Here is a 14483-nt window from a genome sequence, read left to right as displayed (position 1 = left end):
TATAACATTCTTTAACACAATACACAAAAATAAACTCAAAATGGATTAAAGACCTAAATGTAAGACTGAATATTATTAAACTCTTAGAGGAAAACATAGCTAGAACATTCTTTGACATAAACTGCAGCAATATCTTTTTGAATCCACCTCCTAGAGTAATGAAAATAAAACAAAAATAAACAAATGGTACCCAATTAAACTTAAAAGCTTTAGCACAGAAAAAGAAACCATAATCAAAACGAAAAGATAACCCACGTAATGGTAGAAAATATCTGCAAATGAAGCGACCAACAAGGGATTAATCTCCCAAATATACAAACAGCTCATGCAGCTCAATATCAAAAAAACAAACAACCCAATTAAAAATGGGCAGAAGACATAAATAGACACTTCTCCAAAGAAGACATACAGATGGCCAAAAGGCACATGAAAAGATGTTCAACATCACTAATTATTAGAGAAATGCAAGTCAAAACTACAATGAGGTACCACCTCACACCAGTCAGAATGGCCATCATCATAAAGTCTACAAACAATAAATGCTGGAGATGGTGTGGAGAAAAGGGAACCCTCCTACACTGTTGGAGGGAATGTAAATTGGTACAACCACTATGTAGAACAGTATAAAGGTACCTTAAAAAACTAAAAATAGAACTACCATATGATCCAGCAATCCCACTCCTGAGCATATATCCCAAGAAAACCATAATTCAAAAAGACACATGCACCCCAATGATCATTGCAGCACTATTTACAATAGCTAAGACATGGAAGTAAACTAAATGTACATCGACAGACGAATGGATAAAGAGGATGTGGTACATATATACAATGGAATATCACTCAGCCATAAAAATGAAATAATGTCATTTGCAGCAATATGGATGGACCTAGAGATTATCATACTAAGTGAAGTAAGTCAAAGGAAGACAAATATGATATCACTTATATGTGGATCTAAAAAAATGAACTTATTTACAAAACAGAAAGAGATTCACAGACTCTGAAAACACACTTATGGTTACCAAAGTGGAAAGGAGTGGGGTGGGAATAAATTAGGAGTTTGGGATTAACATATACACACTAAGACTTCCAAAAGTAATTATCGGGCTTCCCTGGTGATGCAGTGGTTGAGAGTCCGCCTGCCAATGCAGGGGACACGGGTTCATGCCCCAGTCCGGGAAGATCCCACATACCGCACAGCAGCTGGGCCTGTGAGCCATGGCCACTGAGCCTGTGCATCCGGAGCCTGTGCTCCACAACGGGAGAGGCCACAACAGTGAGAGGCCCGTGTACCGCAAAAAAAAAAAAAAAAAAAGTAATTGTCTCTTCTTTACGCTTCTTGACAAAATCAAGAAGCATATCAGATGTAAACATACAGCACAGTTAGAATTTATTTAGTTATTTGTACAAATCCAAGGCAGATTTTTGTTTTGTTTGGTTTTGGTTTTGGCTGTGTTGGGTCTTCATTGCTGCATGTAGGCTTTCTCTAGTTGTGGCGAGTGGGGGCTACTCTTCATTGCGGTGCACAGGCTTCTTATTGTGGTGGCTTCTCATCGTGAAGCATGGGCTCTAGGCACACAGGCTTCAGTAGTTGTGCCACATGGGCTCGGTAGTTGTGGCTCACAGGCTCCAGAGCACAGGCTCAGTAGTTGTAGCACACAGGCTCAGTTGTCCTGTGGCATGTGGAGCCTTCCCAGACCAGGGCTCAAACCCATGTCCCCTGCATTGGCAGGCAGATTCTTAACCACTGTACCAGCAGGGAAGTCCCCCAAGACAGATTTAATGGCACTTTTAAGATTACCTAAAATATAATATATGTTACATTAAATCTAAGTAAGGAATTTATTTTATGTTTTATTAATTCAATAAATATTGCCTGAGTATCTCCTTCAGGCATTATACTTCCAAAGATGATGTAAAAGGAGAAATTATTCAAGTGGATGTAATACACATATTCACTAAAACAAGTAAGTTGTCGTTAATTAGAAGGCACTGTTGGTAGTGTTATGGAGTTAGCAGGTGTGATACTTTTTACAAAAACGATATGCTAGAGAACTAGAATTTGAAGATTCCATTGTAATTAGGGATTTCAAAAAGTAAAACATAAAAACATTCCAAAGTCTAAAGTAGTTGTTCTCAATTAGGGATGATTTGGCAATGTCTGGAGATAGTCTGGGTTGTCACAACTGGGGAGGTGCTACCAGCCCACTAATTCTACCTACTTCTACCAGTAGGTAGAAGCCAGGGATATTGTTAAACATCCTCCATTGCATAGGACAGCCCTTCACAGCAAAGAATTATTTGGCCAAAAATGTCAATAGTGCCAAGGTTGAGAAACCCAGGCCTAAAGTGACTTAAGTGATTGAATGTGATTTAATAAGTATTAATTTATTCTCTGAAAGACACAATGACATGTAAGTGTATTTTCATAAATATGAAAAATGATGTAGTTAGAACAAACATAATATATTTTATACAACATAGACCCATTGCTGTGCATTTATAATTACAAAAATACCAATGGAAAAAAATTTTGAATAGCATTATATTGACTTTCTTAGATGAGCAGTGATTTTTACCTTCTGAAGATTTTACAATGCAGATATTTCTTTCATTTCTTCAGCAAATTTTTAAAGAACATCTATTTTCTAGATGTTCTATGTAAGATGCTGAAATTCAAATAACAGCTTTAATCAGAAACTGAACAGAAAATTACAATCAATGTGACTAGTGCTATTATAGAGTAATGAACAAGCTATAGTGTTAGGACAGAAGAGGGAGTGATAACTCATGTGGCTGTTCAAGAAATCTGGGGTAAGAGAAGAATATCAAAGATAGCATCCCAGAGGAACAAATGTCTGATCTGAATCAATGTTTATATCTGAAGATAGGAGGGCCTTATATGTATGTCATGCCAAATAAAAAACTTCTATTTTAGAGATACTAATCAAAACTCACATCCAAGGTGGTAAGAATCTGAAATAAGGCAGTCATCCAGTGGGGGGATGAGGGGAGGAGAAGGTGCACTGAAGATATGTTAAGAAGAATCAGTAGAACCAGTCAGAAGATACTTCCTGAGAACTAATATAAAGAAATTGACTCTAGTGGTAAAAAGTAAGACTAAATCATGCTGTGAGATGCTTTGAGGGTAAGCCAAAATAAACATGTAAATATTTATAATATAAAAATTTCCATCAACATATATATTTATTGTGTCATTAATAATTAACTAGGAAATTATTCTTAATTTTATTTTAAGAATAAAACTGACTATAGAATACTTTAAAATATTGGCGTGAAGCTTCAGAGTCCCCATCCAACATGTAAAGAGCTTAGAAGTCATCATTACCACCCTCACAAAAAGAAAAAAACTAAACAAACTGAAAATCAAGAACTCTTCTTGTACCCTACTAACAACTGTGGTAACAGGGTAAACTGCTGCTTCTAAAACTGGAGAGGTAGACAGGCAGAAACAGAATCACAGCTTACCAGAAGCAGAAATCCAGGAGCAGAAGCCAGCAGCTGGACCTAATTTCAGTAGGAAAACTTTATTTATTTATTTAAAATTTTATTTTATTTTTTTATACAGCGGGTTCTATGGTTGCTTCCATGACCTGACTATTGTAAATAGTGCTGCAATGATCATTGGGGCACATGTGTCTCTTTGAATTATAGTTTTCTCTGGCTATATGCCCAGTAGTGACATTGCTGGGTCATATGGTAATTCTACTTTGAGTTTTGTAAGGAACCTCCATACTGTTCTCCATAGTGGCTGTATCAATTTACATTCTCACTAACAGTGCAAGACGGTTCCCTTTTCTTCACACCCTTTCCAGCATTTGTTGTTTGTAGATTTTCTGATGATGCCCATTCTAACTGGTGTGAGGTGATACCTCATTGTAGTTTGGATTTGCATTTCTCTAATAATTAGTGATGTTGAACAGCTGTTCATTTGCTTCTTGGCCACCTGTATGTCTTCTTTGGAGAAATGTCTATTTAGTTTTCTGCCCATTTTTTGATTGGGTTGTTTGTTTTTTAAATATTGAGCTGCATGAGCTGTTTATATATATATTTTTTGTCTGTTTGTTTGTTTGTTTTTTTTGCGGTACGAGGGCCTCTCACTGTTCTGGCCTCTCCCGTTGCGGAGCACAGGCTCCGGACGTGCAGGCTCAGCGGCCATGGCTCACGGGCCCAGCTGCTCCACGGCATGTGGGATCTTCCCGGACCGGGGCACGAACCCGTGTCCCCTGCATCGGCAGGCGGACTCTCAACCACTGCGCCACCAGGGAAGGCCCTGTTTATATATTTTGGAGATTAATCCTTTGTCCAATGATTCGTTTGCAAATATTTTATTCCATTGAGGGTTGTCTTTTCGTCTTGTTTATGGTTTCCTTTGCTGTGCAAAAGCTTTTAAGTTTTATTAGGTCCCATTTGTTTATCTTTGTTTTTATTTCCATTACTCTAGGAGCTGGATCAAAAAATACATTGCTGTGATCTATGACAAAGAGATTTCTTCCCATGTTTTCCTCTAAGAGTTTTATAGTGCCCAGTCTTATATTTAGGTCTCTAATGCATTTTGAATTTATTTTTGTGTATGTTGTTAGGGAGTGTTCTAATTCATTCTTTTACATGTAGCTGCCCAGTTTTCCCAGCACCACTTATTAAGGAGGCTGTCTTTCTCGCTTATATATCCTGGCCTCCTTTGTCATAGATTAGTTGACATAGGTGTGTAGGATTATCTATGGGCTTCCTATCTTGTTCCATTGATCTATATTTGTGTTTTTATGCCAGCACCATATTATCTTGATTACTGTAGCTTTGTACTATAGTCTGAAGTCAGGGAGTCTGATTCTTCCAGCTCCGCTTTCTTCCCTCAAAACTGCTTTGGATATTGGGGGTCTTTTGCATCTCCATGCAAATTTTAAGATTTTTTTTGTTGTACTTCTGTTAAAAAATGCCATTGGTAATTTGATAGGGATTGCAGTGAATCTGTAGATTGCTTTGGGTAGTATAGTTATTTTCACAATATTGATTCTTCCAATCTAAGAACATGGTATATCTCTCCATATGTTGGTATCAGCTTTAATTTCCTTCATCAGTGTCTTACAGTTTTCTGCAGACAGGTCTTTTGTCTCCCTACATAGGTTTATTCCTAGGTATTTTATTTATTTTGTTACAATGGTAAATGGGAGTGTTTCCTTAATTTCTCTTTCAGATTTTTAATCAGTAATGTATAGTAATGCAAGAGATTTCTGTGCATTAATTTTTTATCCTGAAACTTTACCAAATTCATTGATTAGCTCTAGTAGTTTTCTGGTGGCATCTTTAGGATCCTCTATGTATAGTATAATGTCAAATGTAAACAGTGACAGTTTTACTCGGTCTTTTCCAATTTGTATTACTTTTATTTCTTTTTCTTCTCTGATTGCCATGGCTAGGACTTTGAAAACTATGTTGAATAACAGTGGTAAGCTTGGACATCCTTATCTCGTTCCTGATCTTAGAGGAAATGCTTTCAGTTTTTCACCATTGAGAATGATGTTTGCTGTGGCTTTGTCATATATGGCCATCATTATGTTGAAGTAGCTTCCCTCTATGCCCATTTTCAGAGAGTTTTTAGCATAAATGGTGGTTGAAATTTTTCAAAAGCTTTTCCTGCATCTATTGAGATGATCATATGGTTTTTATTCTTCAACTTGTTAATATGGTGTTTCACATTGATTGTGTATATTGAAGAATCCTTGCATCGCTGGGATAAATCCCACTTGATCATGGTGTATGATCCTTTTAATGTGTTGTTGGATTCTGTTTGCTCCTATTTTGTTGAGGATTTTTGCATCTACATTCATCAGTGATATTGGTCTGTAATTTTCTTTTCCTGTAGTATCTTTGTCTGATTTTGGTATAAGGGTGATGGTGGCCTCATAGAATGAGTTTGAGTCTTCCTTCCTCTGCAATGTTATGGACGAGTTTGAGAAGCATGGGTGTTAGCTATTCTGTAAATGTTTGACAGGATTCACCTGGGAAGCCAAACGGTTCTGGACTTTTGTTTGTTGGAAGATTTTTAAACACAGTTTCAATTTCATTACTTGTGACTGGTCTGTTCATATTTTCTGTTCCTTCCTGGATCAGTTGTGGAAGGTTATACCTTTCTAAGACTTTTTCCATTTCTTCCAGGTTGTCCATTTTATTGGCATAGAGTTGCTTATAGTGGTCTCTTAGGATGATTTGTATTTATGCAGTGTCTGTTGTAACTTCTACTTTTTCATTTCTAATTTTGATTTGAGTCCTTGCCCTCTTTTTCTTGATGAGTCTGGCTAATGGTTTATCAATTTTGTTTATCTTCTCAAAGAATCAGCTTTTGGTTTCTTGGTCTTTGCTATTGTTTCCTTTGTTCCTATTTCATTTATTTCTGCTTGGATCTTTATGATTTCTTTCCTTCTGCTAACTTTGGGTTTCGCTTGTTCTTCTTTCTCTAGTTCTTTAGGTGTATGGCTAGATTGTTTATTTGAGTTTTTTTCTTGTTTCTTGAGGTAGGCTTGTATAGCTATAAACTTCCCTCTTAGATGTGCTTTTGCTGCATCCCATAGGTTTTGGATCATTGGGTTTTCATTTTCATTTGTCTCTAGGTATTTTTTGATTTTCTCTTTGATTCCTTCAGTGACCTCCTGGCTATCTAGTAACGTATTTTTTATCCTCCATATGTCTCTGTTTTTTACGTTTTTTCCCCTCTAATTGATTTCTAATCACAAAGTGTTGTTTGTGGTCAGAAAAGATGTTTGATATAATTTTAATTTTCTTAAATTTTCCGGTGCTTGATTTGTAACCCAAGATGTGATCTATCCTGGAGAATGTTCCATGTGCAGTAGAGCAGAAAGTGTAATCGGACAACAGAGGTAAGAAGAACTGCCATCCTGCAGCCTGTGGAACAAAAACCACATTCACAGAAAGACAGACAAGATGAAAAGGCAGAGGACTATGTACCAGATGAAGGAACAAGAAAAAACCTCATAAAAACAACTAAATGAAGTGGAGATAGACAACCTTCCAGAAAAAGAATTCAGAATAATGATAGTGAAGATGATCCAGGACCTCGGAAAAACAATGAAGGCAAAGATCGAGAAAATGCAAGAAATGTTTAACAAAGACCTAGAAGAATTAAAGAACAAAGAAACAGAGATGAAAAATACAATAACTGAAATGAAAACTACACTATAAGGAATCAATAGCAGAAAACACTGAGGCAGAAGAAGGGATATGTGACCTGGAAGACAGAATGGTGGAATTCCCTGCTGTGGTACAGAATAAATAAAAAAGAATGAAAAGAAATGAAGACAGCCTAAGAGATCTCTGGGACAACATAAAACGCAACAACATACGCATTACAGGGGTCCCAGTAGGACAAAAGAGAGAGAAAGGACCAGAGAAAATATTTGAAGAGATTATAGTCGAAAACTTCCATAACAAAGGAAAGGAAATAGCCACACAAGTCCAGGAAGTGCAGAGAGTCCCATACAGGATAAACCCAAGGAGAAACACACTGAGACACGTAATAAGCAAATTTGCAAAAATTAAACACAAAGAAAAATGACTGAAAGCAGCAAGGGAAAAATGACAAATAACATACAAGGGAATTCCCATAAGGTTAACAGCTGATTTCTCAGCAGAAACTCTAGAAGCCAGAAGGGACTGGCAAGATATACTTAAAGTGATAAAAGGGAAGAACCTACAACCAAGATTACCTGGCAAGGATCTCATTCAGATTCGATGGAGAAATCAAAAGCTTTACAGACAAGCAAAAGGTAAGACAATTCAGCACCACCAAACCAGGTCTACAACAAATGCTAAAGGAACTTCTCTAATGAAAACATAACAATCCAAAACCTATGGGATGCAGCAAAAGCAGTTCTAAGAGGGAAGCTTATAGCTATACAAGGCTACCTCAAGAAACAAGAAAAATATCAAATAAATAATCCAACCTTACACCTAAAGGAACTAGAGAAAGAAGAACAAACAAAACCCAAGTTAGCAGAAGGAAAGAAATCGTAATGATCCAAGCAGAAAGAAATGAAATAGGAACAAAGGAAACAATAGCAAAGACCAGGAAACCAAAAGCTGATTCTTTGAGAAGATAAACAAAATTGATAAGCCATTAGCCAGACTCATCAAGAATAAGATGGTGAGGACTCAAATCAAAATTAGAAATGAAAAAGTAGAAGTTACAACAAACACTGCATAAAAACAAATCATCCTAAGAGACCACTATAAGCAACTCTATGCCAATAAAATGGACAACCTGGAAGAAATGGAAAAATTCTTAGAAAGGTATAACCTTCCACGACTGAACCAGGAAGAAATAGAAAATATGAACCAACCAGTCACAAGTAAAGAATTTGAAACTGTGTTTAAAAATATTCCAACAAACAGAAGTCCAGGACCAGATGGCTTCACAGGGGAATTCTATCAAACATTTATAGAAGAGCCAACACCCATCCTACTGAAACTCTTCCAAAAGATTGCAGAGGGAGGAACACTCCCAAACTCATTCTATGAGGCCACCTTCACCCTGATACCAAAACCAGACAAAGATACTACAAAAAAAATAATTACTGACTAATATCACTGATGAATATAGACGCAAAAATCCAGAACAAAGTAGTAGCAAACAGAATCCAACAACACATTAAAAGGATCATACACCATGATCAAGTGGGGTTTATCCCAGGGATGCAAGTATTCTCCTTATATGCAAATCAATCAATGTGATACACCATATCAACAAATTGAAGAAGAAAAAGCATATGATCATCTCAATAGATGCAGAAAAATATTTTGACAAAATGCAACACCCATTTGAGATAAAAACTCTCCAGAAAGTGGGCATAGAGGGAACCTGCCTCAACATAATAAAGGCCATATACGACAAACCCACAGCAAACATCATTCTGAATTGTGAAAAACTGAAAGCGTTTCCTCTAAGATCAGGAAGGAGACAAGGATGTCCACTCTTATCACTATTATTCAACATAGTTTTCAAAGTCCTAGCTACGGCAATCAGAAAAGAAAAAGGAATAAAAGGAATAAAAATTGGAAAAGAAGAAGTAAAACTATCACTGTTTTCAGATGACATTATACTATACATAGAGAATCCTAAACATGCCACCAGGAAACTACTAGAGCTAACCAATGTATCTGGTAAAGTTGCAGAATACAAAATTAATGCACAGAAATCTCTTGAATTCCTATACACGAATGATGAAAAATCTGAAAAAGAAATTAAGGAAACACTCCCATTTACCATTGCAACAAAAAGAATAAAATACCTAGGAATAAACCTACCTAGGGAGACAAAAGACCTGTATGCAGAAAACTATAAGACACTGATGAAAGAAATTAAAGATACCAACAGATGGAGAGACATACCATGTTCTTGGATTGGAAGAATCAATATTGTGAAAATGACTATACTACTGAAAGCAATCTACAGATTCACCACAATCCCTATCAAATTACCAATGGCATTCTTTACGGAACTAGAACAAATCATCTTAAAATGTATATGGAGACACAAAAGACCCTGAATAGCCAAAGCAGTTTTGAAGGAAAACAACGGAGCTGGAGGAATCAGACTCCCTAACTTCAGAGTATACTACAAAGCTACAGTAATCAAGACAATATGGTACTGGCACAAAAACAGAAACATAGATCAATGGAACAAGATAGAAAGCCCAGAGGTAAACCCACACACTTATGGTCAACTAATCTATGACAAAGGAGACAAGGATATACAATGGAGAAAATACAGTGTCTTCAATAAGTGGTGCTGGGAAAAGTGGACAGCTACATGTAAAAGAATGAATTAGAACACTCCCTAACACCATACACAAAAATAAACTCAAAATGGATTAGACCTAAATGTAAGACCAGACACTATAAAACTCTTAGAGGAAAACATAGGAAGAACACTCTTTGACATAAATCACAGGAAGATCTTTTTTGATCCACCTCCTAGAGTAATGGAAATAAAAACAAAAATAAATAAATGCAACCTAATGAAACTTAAAAGCTTTTGCACAGCAAAGGAAACCATAAACAAGATGAAAAGACAACCCACAGAATGGGAGAATATATTTGCAAATGAATCATTGGGCAAAGGATTAATCTCCAAAATATATAAACGGCTCATCAGCTCAATATTAATGAAACAAACAACTCAATTCAAAAATAGGCAGAAGACTTAAATAGGCATTTCTCCATAGAAGACATACAGATCGCCAATAAGCACATGAAAAGCTGCTCAACATCACTAATTATTAGAGAAATGCAAAGCAAAACTACAATGAGGGGGGCTTCCCTGGTGGCGCAGTGGTTGAGAGTCCACCTGCCGATGGAGGGGACACAGGTTTGTGCCCCAGTCCGGAAGGATTCCACATGCCGCGGAGCAGCTAGGCCAGTGAGCCATGGGTGCTGAACCTGCGCATCCGGAGCCTGTGCTCTGCAATGGGAGAGGCCACAAGAGTGAGAGGCCTGCATACCACAAAACAAACAAACAAAAAACTACAATGAGGTATCACCTCACACCAGTTAGAATGGGTATCATCAGAAAATCTACAAACAACAAATGCTGGCAAGGGTGTGGAGAAAAGGGAACCCTATTGCACTGTTGGTGGGAATGTAAATTGATACAGCCACTATGGAGAACAGTATGGATGTTCCTTAAAAACTAAAAATAGGGCTTCCCTGGTGGCGCAGGGTTTGAAAGTCCACCTGTCGATGCAGGGGACATGGGTTCATGCCCCGGTCCGGCAAGATCCCACATGCCACAGAGTGGCTGGGCCTGTGAGCCATGGCCACTGAGCCTGCGCGTCTGGAGCCTGTGCTCCGCAACAGGAGAGGCCACAACAGTGAGAGGCCTGCATACTGAAAAAAAAAAAACAAAAAAAACCACCTAAAAGTAGAATTACCATATGATCCAGCAATCCCACAACTGGGCATATACCCAGAGAAAACCATAATTCCAAAAGACACATGCACCCCAATGTTCATTGCAGCACTATTTACAATAGGCAAGTCATGGAAGCAACATAAATGCCCATCGACAGACAAATGGATAAAGAAGTTGTGGTACATATAAGCAATGGAATATTACTCAGCCATATAAAGGAATGAAATTGAGTCATTTGTTGAGATGTGGATGGATCTAGAGACTGTCAAACAGAGTGAAGTAAGTCAGAAAGAGAAAACCAAGTATCGTATATTAATGCATGTATGTGGAACCTAGAAAAATGGTACAGATGAACTGGTTTGCAGGGCAGAAGTTGAGACAGAGATGTAGAGAACAAACATATGGACACCAAGGGGGGAAAACCACGGTGGGTTTGGGATTGTTGTGTGCTCTATTGGGCGATTGGGAATGACATGTATACACTGATGTGTATAAAATTGATGACTAAGAAGAACCTGCAGTATAAAAAAACATACAAACAAAAAGACAACTAGTACTAAACTTTCTTTGGGTTATTTGTATGGAAATATGTTAATATAAATGTTTCAGACATTACATGAAATTTCTAAAAATCTTATATGTTCTGGTATTATGATTCTTCCCGGACCGGGGCACGAACCCGTGTCCCCTGCATCGGCAGGGGGACTCTCAACCGCTGCGCCACCAGGGAAGCCCTAATCTGCTGTTTTTTTGTGGAATGTCCTATAAATATCAATTAAATCTATCTGGTCTATTGTGTCATTTAAAGCTTGTGTTTCCTCATTAATTTTCTGTTTGGATGTTCTGTCCATTGGTGCACATGAGGTGTTAAAGCCCCCCACTATTATTGTGTTACTGTCAATTTCCTCTTTTATAGCTATTAGCAGTTGCCTTATGTATTGAGGTGTTCCTATGTTGGGCGCATATATATTTATAACTGTTATATCTTCTTGGATTGATCCCTTGAGCATTATGTAGTGTCCTTCTTTGTCTCTTGTAACATTCTTCGTTTTAGTCTATTTTATCTGATATGATTGTTGCTACTCCAGCTTTTGATTTCTGTTTGCATGCAATATCTTTGTCCATCCCCTCACTTTCAGTCTCTATGTGTCCCTAGGTCTGAAGTGGGTCTCTCGTAGACAGCATATATATGGGTCTTGTTTTTGTATCCATTCAGCAAGCCTGTGTCTTTTGGTTGGAGCACTTAATCCATTCAGGTTTAAGGTAATTATTGATATGTATGGTCCTATGACCATTTTCTTAATTGTTTTGGGTTTGTTTTTGTAGGTCGTTTTCTTCTCTTGTGTTTCCCACTTAGAGAAGTTCCTTTAGCATTTGTTGTAGAGCTGGTTTGGTGGTGCTGAATTCCCTTACCTTTTGTTTGTCTGTAAAGCTTTTGATTTCTCCATCGAATCTGAATGAGATCCTTGCCAGGTAATCTTGGTTGTAGGTTCTTCCCTTTTATCACTTTAAGTATATCATGCCAGTCCCTTCTGGCTTCTAGAGTTTCTGCTGAGAAATCAGGTGTTAACCTTATGGGAGCTCCCTTGTATGCTATTTGTCATTTTTCCCTTGCTGCTTTCAATAATTTTTCTTTGTGGTTAATTTTTGCCAATTTGATTATTAAGTGTCTCAGCATGTTTCTCCTTGGGTTTATCCTGTATGGGACTCTCTGTGCTTCCTGGACTTGGGTGGCTATTTCCTTTCCCATGTTAGGGAAGTTTTCAATTATAATCTCTTCAAATATTTTCACTGGTCATTTCTCTCTCTCTTCTCCTTCTGGAACCCCTGTAATGCGAAAGTTGTTGCATTTAATGTTGTCCCAGAGGTCTCTCAGGCTGTCTTCATTTCTTTTCATTCTTTTTTCTTTATTCTCTTCTGCAGCAGTGAATTCCGCCACTCTGTGTTCCAGGTCACTTATCCGTTCTTCTGCCTCAGTTATTCTGCTATTGATTCCTTCTAGCTTAGTTTTCATTTCAGTTGTTGTATTGTTCATCTCTGTTTCTTTGTTCTTTAATTCTTGTAGGTGTTTGTTAAACATTTCTTGTATCTTCTCCATCTTTGCCTCCATTGTTTTTCTGAGGTCCTGGATCATCTTCACTATCATTATTCTGAATTCTTTTTCTGGAAAGTTGCCTATCTCCACTTCATTTAGTTTTTTTGAGGTTTCTTCTTGTTCCTTCATCTGGTACATAGCTCACTGCCTTTTCATCTTGTCTATCTTTCTGTGAATGTGGTTTTTGTTCCACAGGCTGCAGAACTGTTGTTCTTGTTGCTTCTGCTGTCTGCCCTCTGGTGGATGAGGCTATCTAAGGGGCTTGTGCAATTTTCCTGATGTGAGGGACTGGTGTTGGGTAGAGCTGGCTGTTGCTCTGGTGGGCAGAGCTCAGTAAAACTTTAATCCACTTGTCTTCTGATCGGTGGAACTCGGTTCCCTCCCTCTTGGTTGTTTAGCCTGAGGCAATCCAACACAAGCCTACCTGGGCTCTTTGATTTGGCTAATGGCAGACTCTGGGAGGGCTCACACCAAGGAGTACTTCCCAGAGCTTCTTTTGCCAGTGTCCTTGTCATCACAGTGAGGTACAGCCTCCCCCTGCCTCTGCAGGAGACCCTCCAACACTAGCAGGTAGGTCTAGTTCTGTCTCCTGTGGGGTCACTGCTCCTTCCCCTGCGTCCCAGTGTGCACCCTACTTTGTGTGTGCCCTACAAGAGTGGAGTCTCTGTTTCCCCAAGTTCTGTTGAAGTCCTACAATCAGATCCCACTAACCTTCAATGTCTGATTCTCTAGGAATTCCTCCTCCCGTTGCCAGACCCCCAGGTTCAGAAGCCTGATGTGGGGCTCAGAACCTTCACTTCAGTGGGTGGACTTCTGTGGTATAAGTGTTCTCCAGTTTGTAAGTCACCCACCCAGCAGTTATGGGATTTGATTTTATTGTGATTGCATCCCTCCTACCATCTCATTGTGGCTTCTCCTTTGTCTTTGCATGTGGGGTATCTTTTTTGGTGAGTTCCAGTGTCTTCTTATTAATGATTGTTCAGCAGTTAGTTGTGATTCTGGTTTTCTCAAAAGAGGGAGTGAGAGCATGTCCTTCTAGTCTGCCATCTTGAGCCAATCTCCTCAGTAGGAAAACTTTAAATGGTAGTTGATGAATTTCTCAAGGCTCAGTGTAGAATAGCTTGAGAGTTAAAAATCCAAGGGGGCCCCTAGCTTCCATACCCTCCTCCCTGCCCCATCACCACATTCTTGAATTTTACTTCCAGGAGCTCCACTGGGTTCTCATTGTAAAGATCAGAGAAAAATCCCCTCCTGCTTCTGGTATGGGGAAGTATAGAGAAACCATACTGGAATACACCCAGAGTTCTCTGGTCTTCCTAACAAGGCCTGCCCTGAAGAGAAACTATTTTGCCAAAGCCTAACAGACTGTTGTTTTCCCATAGCCTAACTGACATGGGAGAAGGGAAATACCCAACTCAGGGTCACTAACGGACTGAGATC

The sequence above is a fragment of the Neophocaena asiaeorientalis genome, unplaced genomic scaffold (assembly GCF_003031525.2).
Source record: "Neophocaena asiaeorientalis asiaeorientalis breed wild unplaced genomic scaffold, Neophocaena_asiaeorientalis_V1.1 scaffold29, whole genome shotgun sequence".
Classification (NCBI taxonomy): Eukaryota; Metazoa; Chordata; class Mammalia; order Artiodactyla; family Phocoenidae; genus Neophocaena; species Neophocaena asiaeorientalis.
Note: the sequence above shows the minus strand (reverse complement) of the source record.